The following is a 15,605-nucleotide window of genomic DNA, read 5'->3' as shown; positions in this document are numbered from 1 at the left end:
TCCTAATAACGCACCGTCTGTTTATTCAGCTATAACCAGACTTCATAAAATAGCCCATCAGTTGCACCAGAATCCAGGCACCTGGACATGGTCCGGTTGGCTCTGGAGTATAATATCTGCCTGGGGATGGAAAGTATTGTCATTCCTAGGAATAGTAGTAATGATCATATTCAGTTGTTGTCTATGTTTACAATGTGGCCCTGCGATTTGCGGCTTGTGCGCTACCTCTTGTATTCCAAGTCCTAAGTCCCGTTCCAAGAAGATTCGAGACGAGCAAATGATGCTATATGAACAGATAGATGATATCATGAATATTGATGTTTCCTGAAGGAAACGTAGGGAACAAGGAGGGAATGAGGAAAATTGAATTTTGCCTTGTCATGTGTCCCTACGTGTTCCCCATTATATGTTATATGTGCATGATCGACATGCATATGTTCCCCATTGACCGAATAAAGACGCAATTATAGTTGTGTCCAACGTTAGTATGCCAGTTTTCCAGTCCTCGTGAAAGCAACGAGTATTAGGCCTATGTTGCCAACGTTTTACATTGTGCACGTTAATTCATCGAGTTGTCCCCGTTTCTAGGCCTCATAGGGCCCGGACACCAGATTCAAGCTCCAGTCTCCTGAAATCACTCCGAGGAGCGATGCACCCCCTCCTGCATCCCTGACCCTTCGCTTACTTTCTGCCAAGCAGCGCGGTGCCCGGCCTGGCCTGCCTGCCTGTCTGCCAAGAATATGTTATGCCTCTAGTTATCAGTTCAGCTCCCCGGCTTCACATTCCTAAGCTAACGAACCGCATAAACATCTTCAGCTATAGTCTAGTCTTCCTGTCTCCATGCAAGAGAATTACTGAATTAGTATCCATAGAAGATTCATAGCACACGCAATACATGTAGAATATATGCATGCACCAGCCTTAGTGTCAAGTAGCCTTTGCCCTGATGACTTTTAGATTCTATCAACATGTACTCCAAACACGAGATATCAGATATGCTATAGGTACATGTCGTCCTGACATCCCAGACTTTAGTCTCCTCTTCTAGTGCAGAAGTCAGAGCCCCCAGCTCTCCCTAGTTACACGTCATGGCCCGTTTGCGCGCACCAGTAGGTTAAAGGTTCCAGCTGCCCAGGTAGCCCCCTCCATGTATCCACCCATTTATGACACTTCTGTGACGTTTACATCACATGTCTCCGTGCACGTCCTGTGCACGCCTTCTTTGTACGCCCATATGTTCTTATCTTTTGTTTGTCACTTGTTACGCCTACTGTATGCAATGCAATTATACTGTTTTACTATATATACTGTATGATGTTTAATGAGACGTTGCAGCTGCCATTCCATTCCATGTCATGCCATTTCATGGTCTTTAGGCCGAGCCATCCGATTAAAGCCCATTCTGACTCAGATATCACGGATCCTGCCTCTTATTTATTGAGCTCTCTGTTTTAGTTAATGTATAGAAAAATAGTACCGGTAATTAATTATTTATTTACCACAATAGCAGGAGGAAATAACTGGTTCTGAATCCCAAAATCACCAGCCAGTGGAACAATATCTAAAAACTGCTTCAAGGAAACCACTAAAAAAAGAGGGCACAAGAACAGCTAGAGGATTCTCTGGCACACAAGGAGGTGCATGCAGCGCTCACAAGTCTGTCAAGGCTGCTGGGCCTGGTCTCATACTGTTGGAATTCTACACTTATTTTTTTTTGATCAAGTCAAAGAAGTAATGTTCAATCTATTTAGACAGACTGTTTGGGGAGAAACCCCTCCAAAATCATGGCCTGGGGCAAAAATAGTGGTATACCCCCCAAAGAAAACAGTGGAGGAATTAGGCTATTATCGGCCAATCACATTAATGAATTGTGACACCAAGATATATGCAAAAAACACTAGCAGCCCGGCTAGCCTCTTTAATTGATGGTATGGTGACCCAGTGGCAGCACAACAGATCATATTCGAAGGTCAATCATACTGTTTGATGCAAGGCAAGTGTCTGGGCACCCTATGGCGGCGATTGTGCAGGATACAGAAAAAGTCTTTGATAGGGTCTCCTGGCACTTTCTCTGGGCAGTAATGGCTAGCAAATGGATAGGCCCTAACTTTATTGGGGCTGGTAAAGCCCCTTACGATAATCTTGTAGCAAGAGTAGGTATAAACGGGGAACTAACAGAGAGGTTGACGAACACAATGGGAACACAACAGGGATGTCCGTGCTTCCCGTTACTTTTTGGGCTCTATATAGACCCCTTTTAACTAAAATTAAATCAGAATCCAAACATACCACCAATAATTTTACAAGGCCACAGTACTAAGATACTGGCATATGCTGATTATGTGTCCTTGGCAACATCTAAGCCTGAGGCAGCTATTAAAATGATAGAAGAAGAAGCACCAATATTTGGGGAACTGTCTGGTTATTAGTTTTTTTTTTTTTTTTTAAACCTTTATTGGAAGAAAAGCAGGTGACAGCAGTGGCGCATATACAAAGCATACACAGATGTAGGGATAATGCAATGCAGCAGTAGACATTAAAAATCCAGGTGCCAAGTCGAAACATAGTGCAGTACAGACAATTGTAGGAGCAGAATATCTGCAGACAATCAGAGTACAATACATCTGCATAGAACACACAGGAACCGCAGGGGTACAGATCTTAAGTACGCACTCGGCAATGAAGGACATCAGCATCAACATTGGTAACGTATACCTATAGTGTAACACTTGCTCGGCGGAGGGACCCCTATCTCCTCCACAGAAGAGCTGTCATTGGCCCATCACCTTACCCCCAGTGACCATACAGTGTAAACCACACAAGCAGCACATCAGTAGAACAAAGAAACAGCCCCATCCGTTATAGTACATGGTGTCCGGTAGGTATAGCTGGCTTCTCAGCAAATGTCGCGCTTCTAACCGATCCCAACCCGATCCTCACTATCCGAATCAGAATCTGGCGCAGCTCTAGTAAGTAGGTACACCTGCAGCGGGCTCCAGAAGTCCTTAGGCCTGCAGCGCACAGGCATCATGTCCGCATATACATTGTACTGGTCCTGACAATAGATGACATCATCCAGCCAATCCTTGAGCCGTGGCACCCTGCCCCGCCCCCAACAGCAGGCCACTCGCCGTTTTGCCAACAATAAAGCCACGTCCACAAATCTACGATAAAGTGCCGGCACCTCCTTAGTGTACCCTAAAAGCAGAACTACGGGGTCGAACAATACCCCATCCTCAGTCATGACCTGAAGGGCGTCATGGACCTGCACCCAATACTCAGAAACGGCCTCACACTCCCATGCCAGGTGAAGGAAATCGGCCCCTGCCGCCCGGCAACGAGCACATCTATCGTCCTCCGCCAACCGAAATCGAAGTTTCCTAGCTGGAGTGTAGTAGTATCTTTGTATGAATGTATAGTGTATGATTTTTAAACGACAACTAGACGAAATATTGGCAGTCACACCACAACAGTATGCCCATTGCTCATCAGAGATGGAGATTCCGAGCTCAACATTCCACTGTTCACGCACCCGACTAGCCGGTGTAGCCCGTTGTTTCCTGATGGCGCCATACAATTTAGAGACCAAGTCACGCCTGTCCGAGATTAACATCACGTGAAGTGGTAAAGCCACATCCGGTTCCTTGGGGAAACCAGGCAGTAGCGTCCGCAGGCCCTGTCTTAACCGAACATAATAAAACGTATCTAAAGGGGAACACTCCATACCCCCAAACAACTGTTCACGGGTACGAAAGTTGCCTTCACGGAAAAGGTCCCCCCACGTAAGCGCCCCAAGACGCTTGCACATACGCTGGAACCCCGTCTCCTGCAACAAGGACAGGGCAGGGTGATATGTTAGGGGCAGTGCAGGTGAATAGAGGAATGCAAGATCCAATGCCTTCGCAACACGTTTCCAAGCATCAACCGTACAAGTCACCGTAGTCTGGTGCGTATCCACATCTCCAACATTTCCCATTACCATGCCTTCCAATGGGAGAGGATGAGCGACCCACTGTTCAGCAGCTATCTGAGGCATGAATGGCGTGGGACGCATCCAGTGGTATGCATAGTGCGCTTGAGCGCTCATGTAATAAAGTTCAAAATCAGGGACGTCAAAGCCTCCTCTATCATAGGGCAGTGTCAAGGTAGACCATGCCAATCTTGGTTGTTTACCCCCCAGAACAGCCGAATCAGTTCCGAGCGGAGCCTTTTGAAGAAATACGCCCCGGGGTGATACGGAATATTTTGAAACAGGTACAGGAAGCGGGGTAGGATCACCATTTTTATCAGGGACGCTCTACCCGCCATGGACAGAGGTAAAGACATCCACCTCGTAATGTTATCCGCCAGTTTAGTGATAGCGACGCGATAATTAAGCCGAATAGTTTCCTCCCTGTCTAGAGACACCACAATACCAAGATAACTTAGTTCCGAATCACACCACTCCAAAGGGTAGTCCAGCGGGAATCGATGAACCGCCGCAGTGAGCGGGAAAAATTAGGATTTCTGCCAAATAATATGTACCCCAGAAATACCTCCGAAGGCAACAAGCTCTCGTAATAGCGCGTTAAGATTCGCCTGCGAATCTCTCACATATAGCGTAACATCATCCGCATACAAAGAAATCCCTATTTGGCGCTGAAAACAATTAAACGCACTCTGTTTATGTAATTGGCGAATCCTACATGCAAGAGGCTCTATGGCAATGGCAAATAGGAGAGGAGAAAGAGGACATCCCTGCCTGGTCCCCCTCGTGATCGGGAATTGGGGGAAAGGACACCGTTCACGACCACCCTCGCTACCGGCTCAGTATACAACAGTTTGACCCATGAAATGAAGATCCGAGGAAACCCCATTCTACATAAAACATCTATGAGGTTCCCCCATTCCACTGAATCAAACGCTTTCGTAGCGTCCAGGAAAACGGCAGCCACCGGGAGCTCCGGAGCTATCGTCGGAATCAGGGAGAATAGCGTCCGAAGATTGTGAGATGTCGCCCGGCCAGGCACAAATCCGGACTGATCAGGTAAGACGATAAGCATAAGCTCCGAGAGCCGTGTCGCCAATACTTTCGCCAATATCTTGACATCGCAGTTAAGCAGTAAGAGAGGCCGGTAGGACCCCACGTCTAGGGGATCCTTACCCGGTTTAAGTAACGAGGTGATAGCCACTTCCCTCATGGACCCTGGTAATTTCCCCACCTCAAGGGACTCCTCAAACACCTCCCGGAGAACTGGGGCCATAATATCCACATAGCATTTGTAAAATTCGGCAGGGAGCCCATCCAACCCCGTACCCTTCCCGTTATTAAGAGACATGATGGCGCTTCTGATCTCCTCTACCTCAAGGGGCCTACCTAGGAACGCCCTGTGATCGTCCGATAGCCAGCAGAGTGCCAGATCATCCAGAAATCCCCCATATCTCACCTCTCCCAATTACTGTGTAGTGTATAACTGTGTGTAGTGTTGCATAAATGTCTCCTGGATCACCTTGGCATCCCTACAACGTATACCATCCGGCAAGACCAGTTCCAACACATCCGCACTATACCTCTGATGTCTCGTGAGCGCGGCAAGTACCTTCCCAGGCCTCTCACCCTTGCAGTACTTCCTCGCCGTCCAGTATTTCCCCCTGTGTTTTGCCTCCCTGGACGCTTCCTCCTCATACTCGGACAGTTTACCCCTAAACTGATGCATGAGTTCGGGATCAGAACCAGCCTGCATTCTGCGTTCCAGCCGTTTTAAGTCAGCCTCCAATCCTGCAATAGTACGAACAATAGTCCTAAGTACCCCACAGCTCTTGGAGATAGTGATACCACGGATCGTAACCTTAAATGCCTCCCATATCACCTCCACACTATCTACAGAGCCCTTATTCCTTGGAAAAAAAGCCTCCACTTCTTCGCCAAGTTCCGCCTTGAAAATGGGATCTAAAAGGGAAGAAGGGAAGAGCCTCCAGGGTGGCCGCGGTCTATGCAGCCCCGGCACCGATAACACAACCTTAACTGGGCAGTGATCAGAGTACGTTCTGGGGAGGTGTACCACATCATGTAAACCTGCCACTAGTCCCCTGGAGATGAAAACATAGTCCAACCTCGCCCAGGTGTGAGCCTGTGCCGTGAAGTGCGTGCCCTCTCTATCCTTTGGGTGAGCGTACCTCCAACCATCTATCAGGCCTGCTTCTTCCACAATGCCCTGCAATACATCTCTGGCTTGTACATTGTACTGAGAGCTCCCCTCCGACCTATCCTCCAGGGCCCGCAGTGCTAGATTGAAATCACCCCCCCAAACAATGTGCGAGGCTTCCACAGCAAGGACATAACCCCAGAGTGTATGAAAAAATGCAGGTGTATCAACATTCGGTGCTTAACAATTCACAAAGAGCACAGTGACCTGCCCAAGCCTCCCCCACAATAACACATATCTCCCTTCAGGGTCCACCCGCGTTACCAGCTCCTGAAATGAGAGTGATTTCTTAATCAGTATAACAGCCCCACGTGCATACGAGGAGTATGATGAGAACTTCCTCACTGCGGCCCACTTCCCTCCAAACGTAGGTACAGGCGTCCGACGCAGATACGTTTCCTGCAGTAAAGCTATCTGTATTGCATGTCTATCTAGATAGTGTAATACATTCCGACATTTCCTGGCATCATTAAGCCCACGCACATTCCAGGACAAGATCGATATCCTATCCAAAACATCAACTGGCATCACCCATGATCAATGTGCAATGGGGCATACGTAAGCATTGTACAATCCCACGACTCTGGCTCAAAGCAGTGGACCGTTACCGTCGCACACATTGGCCCCCACGCCAACCACACACCACATTCATCCCTGCCATCTTCCATCCCCAGAACCAGACACCCCCCTCCCAGCCCCAAACAACAACATCCGTGCAACAGGCACGCAGTCAGCCCCAAAAACAGTGCAATCTCTACAGATGGTGTCCCACCAGCATAAACAATGTTCGTAGCGAGGGAAGTCCGCTTTCGTCCACCTTCCCCCTCCCAGCAACGGTAACAATGAGCGGGACATTCAGGCCCCCCTCTATGCGCATGTAACCAATCCAGGCCCGGTACGGACTTGGACAAAGCAATACAACAATCCCAATACATCGCCATGACCGTAGTACAGTCACAACCAACATCACCCCAACCACAAGTACCAAGTGAAACATGCACTGCCCAACCGTGCAACAGGCACGCAATCAGCCCAGCAAACAACGCGATCTCTACACAACGTGTCCCACCAGCATAAACACTGTTCGTATCAAGTGGAGTACACCTTCGTCCATCCCCCTTCTCACAGCAATGGTAACAATGAGCGGGAAATTCAGGCCCCCCTCTACGCGCATGTAAAGAATCCAGGCCCGATACGGACTTGGACGATGCAGAACAACAATCCCAATAAAGCGCCATGACAGCGGTACAGCCGCATCCAACATTACCCCAACCACAAGTACCAAGTGGAACATGCACTGTCGACGCAGTGTCTCCCCCCCACCCACCTGACCAACCCCAACCTGTCAGGACCCCCATACACCCTCCCCCCCCTCCCTCCATTCATCCATCCATTCATCCAACAAGTCATTCGCAAAAAGAAACTCAACAAGAGTGGGGCATTCCCGTTGGGGTGCCCACTAGAGGTGCACATTACCACCCCCTCACACCTCGCCGTACTCCTTCCCACAGGGCGTATACACGGCCCAGGCGTAGTGTGGGGGTGGGTGCCCGGAGCGTATCATCATCATCAACCATCGCCCCCTCAGCGACCCTCAATAGCGTACACTAAGTCCAATCTGTTGACCCTCACATCAACCCTCAACAGTACAAGGCCGAGAGAGTGCAGGCCCCGAGAGAGCAGCCATCTACATGTCCGTGCATCGCATGCACTACAGTCTCCGTGCTGAAAGAAGCGGGATCAAGCGTCCTCTTCCCCCGCCGACCGGTATCCTTCCCGTCCCACCTCATCTTGCCGGTCGTTCGCAGTCCGTTCCCTCCTGAGGCGCTGCACAAAGTCCTCTGCCTGTTGCGAATTCGTGAAAAATTGCTGTTTTGCCTGATGGGTCACCCTCAGCTTCGCAGGGTACAGCAAAGCATAGTCTACCTGCAGCTCTCTAAGTTTTTTCTTAACCGCCAGGAATTTGCACCGTTGATCCTGTACCATCGGAGTGAAGTCCGGGTATATGGTAAAATTGACCCCTTCAAAGGAAAGCGAGCGGGTAGCGCGAGCCGCCCGAAGAGCTGCGTCCCGGTCTCGGTAGTTCAGAAGGCGCGCAATGATAGGGCGCGGTGCAGCACCCGGGGCCGGCCGTGGCCCAAGAAAGCGGTGTGCCCGTTCCACAATGAACTGCGTAGAGAACGCTTCCGCTCCAATCGCGCCACCCAGGAGTCTCTCTACATACGTCTCCATTTTCCCCACATTCGTCGTCTCCGGCACACCTACCACGCGTACATTATTACGCCGACTTCTCGCCTCCAACTCCTCATTCTTAGCGGCTATTACCCGCAGGATATTGTCCATTCTCGCCAGTTGAGCCGTATGAGTGGCTGTAGTATCGTCATGATCCGAGATACGCTGCTCCGCCGTGGTAAGGCGCTCTTCATGCACATCAAGTTTTTGCACAACAGCGTCCATGCGCGAGGATAATTTGTCCACCTTATCCACTATAGTGGCAAAGCCTTGCCGCATTTCCTGCATCATCTGCTGGAAGTCCGGGGTGGTAGGCTGCAGGGCAGCGTCAGCGACCGGCGGGGGGGGGGGGTCGCGAACTCCCGGCCTCCTGTGCTAGACGAGCTCCCCTCCTGGCCGCCGCAGAGTCAAAGGATAACTTAGGCTGCTTATTGTCCGGTTTCCCCATGTTGACACGCACACAGATTGCGGCAGCTCTCACAGAAATGTACAAGGAGATGCAAAGGGACTGCGGGTTCCAACGCCACGTGCTCCAAACGGTGCGTTTCACCAACCAGTATATGCAGCACGCAAGAGTCCCAAACTGGGGTGTAGCGAGCAGGCAACCACACAATCTTGTCGCACTCTACAGAAACTAGCACCCCCTGGCAGACCCAAAAACAGCCGCTCCCGAAGTGACAGTGGATAGCCCCCACGACAGCAGGTGAAATGAGTCTGAAGGGGCACAGCAGCAGCCCAGCATATCACACAACAGCGCAGGAAAGTAAGCGCCACTTACGAGCTGTGCAAAGGGTGGTGCACAGGACCCAGCACCAGCAGCAGCGAAGTCTCTAAAACGCCAGGTCAGTACACCCAGGACCATGCAGCATGTGGCGTAGAGCAGGAGGCAATAATCGACAGTCCGGTAAGCTGGACATAGTGCTATCAGAGACAATTAGAACTGCAGCGCATCAGCAGCAAACGCTATCCACCACGGCCGGCTCTGCCTTCCACCAGCCACCGCGATGAAAATGGCGCCAAATAATGTCCATGCAGTGCCTTAGCGGTACGGGCGGTAATCCTCCGCAGCACCGTCCCCCACCACCGCTCTCACCGTCGCATATGTCGACAAGCCCTCAGGCGGTCCCAGACGGGGGCACGAGCAGGCGCGGACACCCCGCCACTCCCGCCTGCACTATGGCCGCCACTCACATCGGCCGGCAGACCGGTGCCGTCGGCGCGGCTTCACCGCCGCGGCACAGCGTGGTTCCTTCACTAGCGCTCCACACAAGCCTCCACAGGGTGCAAGCACCGGGTACAGCCGCCGACTGCGGCAGAGCGTCCAGCCGCGAAGACTCTCTGAGGGAGAGGAGATAGGGCCTCCACCCCACGTGTGGCGCCGCGGTCTAAAGTAGGCAGTGACGCCGGACCACGGAGCACCCTTCCTCCAGCGTGTCCGACGGGGGAATTTTCAGGCACTCGTAGCCTCGGCCAGCAAGCTCCGATAACCGCAGGAGTTGGACCGAATGCGGTCAGCGGCTCCCCCTACAAGGATCCAGGGTCAGAGTAGGGACTGGCGACGTTTGAAAGGATCTATGGACGGATTAAGGCTCCGGGCTGCAGGAGCCTCACAGCAGTGCGGCCATGCTGCAGTGCGCCCTCTAGCGCCCCCCAACTGTCTGGTTATTAGTTGAATAAAGAAAAAACACATGTAATTGTAAATAAATTTACTAGGATAAATGATAATAGAATAGTGAAGAGTGCAACCGATTTAGGGGTAGTCATTGGGACAGATATAGATGTAGTGGTCAATGATATTCTAAGCCCAGTATTAAAGAAAGCAAAACCGCATTGCACACGCTGGACAATCTGGATGACGTTAGTAGGCCGCTGTAATCTAATCAAAATGGTACATTTCCATGAAATTCTATATCTAATAAGAGCTATTCCACTTATCATTCCCATCCTTTGGTTGCAAAAAATTTGAGAACGTATTCTCACATTTAATTTGGTCATACGCTAAACCAAGAAGAGCAGTCAAGTATCTAACACTTTCCAAAAGAGCTGGGAGGACTGGCCCTTCCCAATTTGAGTTGTATTATTGGGCCACCTGCTTGGTTCATTATTCAATATTTCTTAGGGACTGCCCCGGGGGGAGTATTTCGACCTGTCCCTACATCTATGAAATATTGATTGGGGTGGAGGCCTGTGGATGCCTATGGCAGCGACTCTAGCTAGCATACCACAAAAGGGTGAGATTCAAGACTCTTCTGACTGCCTTTCAGACCTGGACTCCTATCCGAAGATTACTAGGGATTGGGAAACTAAATGCTTATACGCCTCTCCCGAATAATGAAAATCTTTCTGGGATTTTTGATGATTATTGCATGGTAAACTGGGCCCAGAGGAGGATTGTCAACATAGGTTGTTTTATACAACTCAGGGCTTTACATCCTTTGAGGAACTTAAAGGGAAGTTTCATCTAGATTCAGATTCAGATTCAAAATACTTTATTCGGTTAAAAAGACAAGAATAACCATAAAAGTAGCATGAAGAAAATACAGTTTACACGGGAGTCATGTGTTCATTATTTAAAATACATATGTGCAACAAAGAGATTAATTCATTTGGATCGATTTGCGACATTTAAAAATGGATTTAAAAAATTCACCCAATAAGGCTACCATAAAAACAGTTTCCATTTTCTGGCACTCTAAAAACGCTAAGCGACATCTGCGTATATTTAAGTCTTTGAGAATAGGGATGATAAGTTTCTTTCGAAAAAAGGTATAAAATTTACAAAAAAATTAAATATGTATATCAGACTGTGGGGAGACATCATCACATGGGCAAAAGGATAATTCTTTCGACCAGCAATTCATCACAGGAAAAGACAAGACTCTAAAAACAATATTGAGTCTGAACCGGGTTAAAAGGAAGCGTTCATGATTAGACATATATAAGGATAAATATGGCTGTAGTTTCTCTCCACATAAAATGTCCTGGTGAGCAGAAACAGTCTTTTTCCTCGCCTCCTCTAATTGTCTTTTGTCCCTGAGATGGGCAATACACAAATTTTTCAGATCTCTTCTTGATATGTATGCCATAGTTGGCGGGTCCTCAAAGTATTGAACACAATTTATTTCATTGAGAAAGTTCTTGACATAACATATCCATTTGAAATCATTGATATTGTCCAATGCTAAAACGTCCTTTAAAATAGCCCGATTAACCAGACATTCATCATTTGTCCACACCCTATGCCAAAGAAGGATTGGCTGAATCCTAATCGTGTCAGTAACATAAATTACTCCCAATTCAACATGGCATATCATAGTTGCAGTACTTTCAGGCACAGACAGGATGTGGCGTAAAAATTTATTTTCCATGATTTGGATTGTGCTAATATTTGAGTAACCCCACAAACCTGATCCATAAGTGGCTACTGCTAAGCAGGTTGCCCTATAAATAGTTAAAATATCTTTTATGGGTTTTTTCCCTAATTTTCTCATAAAACATTGTAAGGCCATAACAGTTTTGGAAAACAGCAGGGATCTAGCATGGATTGCACTAGTCCATGATCCACTTTCGTGAAACAGAATTCCCAAATAGGGAAAAGTGGAGGTCTTTTCCAAGGGATTGGAATTTATAAAAATGGGTTTCAAATGCTTGCTTGATCTTGGCCCACAATACATGGAAAATGTTTTTGAACAATTAATTTTTAAGTCTAAGCCAAGCATGAAACTATTAAAAGAAGTAACCAAGGTTTGTAACGCCATTGTGGTTTGTGCCATCAAAACGGCATCGTCAGCGTACATCAAGGCAGGGACAGGCCTTCCACCCACCATAGGCATATCCCTACCCTCCTGCACGAGACGTTTCTCCAAGCCATTTATATATAGCAAAAATAAAAATGGAGCTAAAACACACCCTTGGCGTACACCCCGACCAATCCCAAACTGTCTAGTGCATTCACCATCTTTCCCAAAACGGACACTTGCATTGGCCCCGGAATATAGATCTCGCAAGAAGCATATAATGGCATTGTCTACCCCCAACTCGGCCATAATTGACCACAATTTATTGTGTGAGACACAATCGAAAGCTGACGATAAGTCAACAAAGGTGAGGTATAGACGTTGTTTTTTAACCCGTACATACTTCTGCTGCAGGATAAACAGATTCAATCCTTGCTCTATAGTCCCTAAGCCCCTTTGAAACCCAAATTGAAAATCGCTTAACACCCCATTCTCTTCTGACCAGATTCGCAATTTATCTAAAACTACTCTCCCCAAAATTTTTATAGAGGAGTCCAATAAAGAAATTGGCCTATAACACATGCAATTCTGCCTGTCCCCTTTCTTAAATATTGGGACTATAATCGATGTAAGCCAGGTGGGAACTAAGCCCTTTGCCAGAGCAACATTAAAAATCTGGACAAGCAAAGGCCCCCATAATTCAGTATTAGCCTTATAGAGGTCTGCTGGTATACCATCTGGTCCAGCCGCCTTACCCCTTTGGTTGCCTTCAAGCTCGCCAGAACTTCAGGAAGGGTTACGACCAAGACTTTGGATGTGTCTATGTTTGGGCACATAAAGTCCTGACCTGTATCGAGGACTGGTTCCACAGCCTTATAAAGCGAGGAAAAGTGCGCCACCCACTCATCTTCTGGGATGGCGATTTCCATACGTGCCTTTTTTTCATATAGAAGGGGGGTATTAATAACCCTCCAAAAAGCTGCCGGGTCCTTTAATTGTGACGCCTCGCATAAATCATCCCAAGCCTCTTTTCTTATGGCGGCCTTCCTGTCCTTCAGTGCTATGTTATAGTCCCTCCTCAGGATTCTAATTTGGGTTACATCCCGTGGTCTTTTATGGATCGCATGTCTAAGCTTTGATAAGGCATTAGTACATTTCTTGTCGAACCATTTTCTATTGTGCTTTAGGGAGTTTTTCTTTGCAACCCACAGTGCCTCCTTGATTGCAGTAGAAATAATATAAAAATGATTTAAAATTTCATTTCTCTCGGCATGCTCGTTCAAGCAGGTCAAAAAACTACTCATACACTTATTCAGTAATTTAGACAAAAAATCAGCCGGGACCACTCTACTCCATTTAAGGCTATATCCATTTTGGGTACCTAATTTCACATCCTGCGCCTTATTATTGGAACCTACTACATGGTCTGCTACAGAAAATAGGTTCTCCATTTTTAGTACCTGTGGGTAGTGGTCACTTAATGGTAAGTGCATGATACTAGAGCTGATCAATCTGCCCGCCGAGCTATTTGTACAGAGGCTAAAATCAATGATAGTTGAGGCCCCCCGCCCCACAAATGTTGGAACAAATGGCATTGTGTGGTGGGCTAGCTCGTTTGTAAAACCAAGATCAAAATTAAAAATCATCTCATTTAATGAATCACCTAGAAGGGTATGTTCAAAGTGCGTCAAGTTAATATCCTGTTCCAACATCAGGCCGCAAATACCCTTCTGACCCTTTTTACACAAAGTACAGTTAAAATCACCCCCCCATAATACCATGACTTCACCCTTTTTTTTCTCAAATTCATTCTGTATATCTGCAGTTATATTAACAAATACATCCTTAATTGTGCTACTTAGACAGTTATTGTAAAAATTAAAAAGAACAATCGTTGGACCCTTCCTTGTGTCAATGACTATTTTCTGGTAGTAACTGGAACCAGGAGAAAAAGAGATTTTATCGGTGACTAGCAGGTTGGATATATACACAGACAGTCCCCCCTTTGGTCTTCCGTGTGCTCCCCCCACCGCAGGTGTAAAATAAGTTCTATAACCAGTAAGGTGTATTGGTGCGGTGGTCCAGGTTTCTTGTAAAGCTAATATGCCCACATCAGCAATTACATCACACCAGGACGGGTTGGAAATTTTCTGCTTTAGTCCTGCCACATTCCAAAAAACCACCTTGCAATAATCTTCTATAGGTGACTCTTCAACAATAGCTCCAATAGCTCTACCCAGACTCCCTAGTATAGTCTCATCCTCCCCATGGGTTTCGTGTGTCTCAACATGAAGTTCCTGAATCTCGACACACCCCAAGGATTTTATAGGCCCCAAATCTACAGGTTTAGTTGTCCTTAAAACCTCATCTTTTATCGTTGGGAGTCAATCCACAGCTTCCAAACAATCAAACCGGTTAGAACACGGGAAGATCGGAGGAAATTGTGGATTGCCTAACCATCCTGGGTCAAAACTCTGTGGTCGGTAGTAAGGGGACCTTGATCTATATTTCACTACATTCCAACCATCCTCATCTCTCCCTCCTCCTTGCATGTTATAGTGATTACTATCAGGAGCCCAGCCCTTATTACCCCCTTGATATCTGTTGTCCCTAGTCCAACTCCACCTATTGTCAGGGTGTTCGCCCTCAGGATAAAAATAAGATAATGCCCTAGCCGTAACAGAGAGGCCATGATTTCTAGGGGGTCTTGTGGTAATGTATTTAGCAGTTAATGGATTCTCAAATGTTATTACCACACAATCGCCGTGTGCCCTTTTTTTATTATACCCAATCCATGGGGCCCTTTCAACCATCAAAATATTACTTTTAACAGCTGGCGGGAGAGGGTAATTATCATTCAGCCAATGGATGGTTTTATTTACAAGTCCGCCATTATTTTCATTGGAATTTTCATTTAATTGAGGGACTCCTGTAAGGACCACAACATACGGTGCGGCTTTTGGGGGTAAGTGTATATTTCTGCGCACATCCCGTTTTCTAGACTTATCTTTATCTTTATCTTGTTGTAGTTTAGGAGTTTCTTGGACTGGCACTACTTTATCAGTCGGGGCAGGAGTTTTAGGGGTTGGTATAGTTTTTGGCAATGAGTTCGTGGTAGTAGCATTTTTGGCAGCTGGTGGCGGCCTAGTCATTTGATTTTTTGCAGGTGGAATTTTATTATCCAAATTAAAGCTAGGGGCACTTATATCTTTGTGGATGTTTTTTAATATAGTTTCCAAACACCGTAGCCTAACCTCGATTGGTTCGAGGAGGGTCTTTAGCATTACCAAGATGTTATTGTTAGCCGTATTTAGGCTACTATTGTCCTCACTACCTTCAGCTTGATTCATAACTGCGCCGCTTAGATCCCAAATATCCTCCAAACTGCTATCTAAAACAGTATCATCTGGGAGACTCAATGGTAGGCCAACATTGGACTGATGGTCTGCCC

The sequence above is a fragment of the Lissotriton helveticus genome, chromosome 5_1, assembly GCF_964261635.1.
Source record: "Lissotriton helveticus chromosome 5_1, aLisHel1.1, whole genome shotgun sequence".
Classification (NCBI taxonomy): domain Eukaryota; kingdom Metazoa; phylum Chordata; class Amphibia; order Caudata; family Salamandridae; genus Lissotriton; species Lissotriton helveticus.
The sequence above is the reverse complement of the archived record's forward strand: the minus strand, read 5'-3'. Positions refer to the sequence as shown.